The following is a 3694-nucleotide window of genomic DNA, read 5'->3' as shown; positions in this document are numbered from 1 at the left end:
ACCCCACTGAATAGGACAAGAATAGAAGGTAGATTTGGAGGAATCCAATTTTCCAGTTAAAACAAATTTTGGATGTTATCTTTAATTGGAAAAGGTTCTCAACGTATTTCACAACAATTGCTTGCATGGATAGAGTTAGACAAGATCTTGTATCTTCATCCTGAAATCATTGGAGAATTCCTGGATATAAAGTCATAACATGTGTTATAACAGCCGTGAGACTGCTACCACAGAAGTTTTTCACTATTACCCAAGACTATAAGAAATCTTCAGTCCTGAAATGCTTAGGTGTTGTTATCATTTGATGGATCCAGTTTCATTGGCTCCTATTAAATATATTTTAGTCAAATTCTTTAGGGTACTTATATACCTAGAGCTTTAGGGTCAGAAATTTTTCCTGAAACCTCAATTTTCTTATGGGTGCAAGAGAAGTTGCTCATTTTCCACTTTATCTTTTTGTTATTAGACAATAGCAACCCAGGACTTTATATTAGACTTGAAAAAAATAGTCTATGTTGTTTATCTTTAAAACATATCACTCTATCTCTCTATGATCAGTTTTTCCTAATTCTACAGTATCTCTCTCCCTATTTCTCAGACTTTCAGAAATATGTCCAGATTCAGTACATACGTTTTTTAATAAGATTTTTCTCCCAAACTTTCACCTTGAATATAGTTTACTATTAGTATTTCAATGAAAACCATGTTCTAGACACAGTTTCATGAAATTAGCTGAAGATAAAAACTACCACTGACTATTTTAATCAAGACTAATGCCTTCATTTTTACAAGTTGATAAAATAGTAAGCAAATTAATAGTCTCATCCATTAAATCTAGAGCTAAAGATTGATGTTCTTGTCCTATTCAGGTAAGAGTTTTGTTTTTATTTCTTGTTAGAAACAAGATTATTTATAAATGAAACTAGTATAGTAATTTTTCTCAGATGAAATTAGGTACAAATTTTTCTTTCAGCCTCTGCATATTGATCTGTTCCTATATCAAAGTGTAACAGGGTTTGGGAAAAGATCAATTGTCAAAGACTCTGCATATACCTAAAATATATATTTACTAGTTGAAAAGATAAGGCTTTAAGCTAACAAAAATATCATTCACACATACATATATTTATAAATTAATAGTATAATATCCATATGGTTCAAGTACATATAGAATATTATATGTACACATCTTGAAACCAAATATAAAGCAATTTACATGTCATCTTTTCATGTTTGACTTGTTCATATTTTCTAAATTACATGGGATTAACAAGTAAGCGAGTTTTTTTTAAGATAAAAGTACAAGTTAATATTTTTAAAAAGTTATAAAATTATAAATCTTACAGAGACTTATGGTCTAGAAACCTGTTCTAATGTTTTTTGTTTGTAAAAGCTGGGAACCAAAGAATATCAATCCTTTAGAAGCTTCTTATTTCCTAATTCTGCCTACCAGAAGACTACCTACATTAGATAGATAATTGGCTCCAAACATAAGGCCTTCATATTTCTGTCATAGCACTTTTCATTTCCCTTACCAGCTGTAAAGTTCTCCTAGTGTACTGGTAATAATATGAACGCTAAACAGCAAAAGGGATCAGGAAAAATGCTACTATCAACAATCTGTGTCTGATGGTGTTTTAATCTACATAGTATCTTTGTACCATAAAAGTTATTTCCATTTTGAGTTAGAAAAAGTTGACATGAAATATATGGTTAATATATATTTTAATAATAAAGCAAAATTAGAAAAACTTTGGTAGTCATGGATCATATTTTCATGTTTCATGTTTACTTTCACATACAGGTAAATATATATTGACTAGCCTAGTGATTGAAATACAGATCTCAAGTGACAGAATTGCTTTATACTACAGGAAAAACTATTGTGTTTCTTCTATTTGACTTTCTTATTCTGTTTGTCATAATTTAAACTGTAAATGTTTTCAACATTTATTCAAGTATTAGCAGTTTTCCTTTTATATAACTTGTTCTCTACAATGTACTACCTTCTGACTTTCTAACTTAAAAGTAAAAATTAGCAATAACTTATTTGGACCTTCATAAATATTTCTAACATTAGATTTTTTGATCAGTTGGACTGTATAGATTCGGTGACCATGTCTTCAGTACATTTAGTATTTTTAATTTATTTTTTAATCATGAGAGATTCAAACCTAAAAGTAGTGCTCAAGGAAACTTCATTAACTCCAGGTTTCTTAATCTTCTCCTGCCAACCAGTCTTGTAACACAAACTGATTTCTTTGTCATGCTTTTAAGAGCTCTCTATAAATTCTCTTGCTGTTTGAGAATTCATTTTTCCAAATCTTCTGATGCATTTTTTAAACATTATCACTAGTTTTCATTGTGTCAAACAGAAACTAACATTGGTTTATTTTAATAGGAAAGTTCCAAATAGAATTTAGCTAGCTTACAGAACTATTGTGAAACAAACTCAGGGACAGATCAGAACAATAGGGGCAAAGTCCTGAGCAAACATGCTAGAGAACAGATTAGTGCAGAATAGATTGCTTTCATGATCTTTTGCCAAGGATCGGCTCAGCTTTGAGGAAGATTCTGAAAGAATGGAACAACTAGAAGTCAAATTTTGGGTGCAAACTGGTAGCCTATGCTCTGCTTGAGATAGTTTTCTAGATTGCTCTCTCTCTGATCTACTTTCTCTGGTGATCTCCAGACATCTCTCTTCTCTATTTTCTGCTTTAGACATTTCACCAAGCAATTCTGTCTGGCTATTCTAAAAATTTCTGTGGATAACTCATGTGTTGCAGATCATAAATCTAGTCTTTTATTTTATCTATCAATCTATTCATTTACTCCAGGTTCCCTTTTGATTATCCTATGAATCAATATCCCATCACCCTGCCCATTGATTCTTAGGAGACTGAAGGCACCATTTTTTTTAACATTGCAAAATAATTCAGAGATCTGCCTGCATATTTGTACAGATGATAAGTTAGCTGGGTGGGATGTTGCCCTGAAATTACCATTGCTATTTAGGTCCATGCCTGGGCCTGGACCTAAATTCCCTCTGTCCTAGGCTGACCTTTAATTCAGGAATTTGTCTACCTTTGAAATCATAAACAAAAACTTAGCAGGGTGGGATATCTTATGATCACTACTCCCTAAATCTCCTTATCTCCTTCCTTTCTATCTTTCTTATAAGTTGGCTCAAAGTGCAGTTGAATTTGTTCTTTTAGATATACAAACTCAATCCCCACATCAAACAATTCATATTGTATCCTTATATTTTACATAGCTGAGAAATCATATATTTTCAAACTCATGATTTTAGAGTTCTTTTCCATAGCATTAAGGGCTATCCTTAAGATTCCAGTGTTTATCATTTTGGTGAGACATTAGCAACACCTTCACCTGCCAGACTCATGCTATCTCTGATTATCATGGAGAGATTTTAATGGTAACAGGGAGAACATGCCTTGAAGGAGGATTGTGAAAATATGTACATTATTATAGAAACAAGGCATATGCCTACAGCAGCCTTTGACACTCATGGAGGCCCATGCCTACTGGCCCTGTTTCAGAGTCAGGAACCATGTCATTCTACCTCTACCAAGTCCATGTCTGATCTAGCAATCTTTGCTGCTCAATGCTATTCCAAAGACTGCCATTGCTCACAGTTAGGTTGGATTTCCACTGTCCTTGTTTTTTTTTTTTT

The 3694-nt window shown here is 32.6% G+C and overlaps 1 protein-coding gene across 2 annotated transcripts in view; it reads left to right on the top strand.

The window, feature by feature from the left end:
* The window catches only part of Tyr (tyrosinase), a 71931-nt gene that overhangs the window by 58113 nt on the left and 10124 nt on the right, over nt 1-3694 (top strand). The gene's annotated exons all lie outside the window — the stretch shown is intronic.

Source organism: Mastomys coucha, unplaced genomic scaffold (assembly GCF_008632895.1).
Source record: "Mastomys coucha isolate ucsf_1 unplaced genomic scaffold, UCSF_Mcou_1 pScaffold21, whole genome shotgun sequence".
NCBI lineage: Eukaryota > Metazoa > Chordata > Mammalia > Rodentia > Muridae > Mastomys > Mastomys coucha.
The sequence above is the reverse complement of the archived record's forward strand: the minus strand, read 5'-3'. Positions and strand labels throughout refer to the sequence as shown.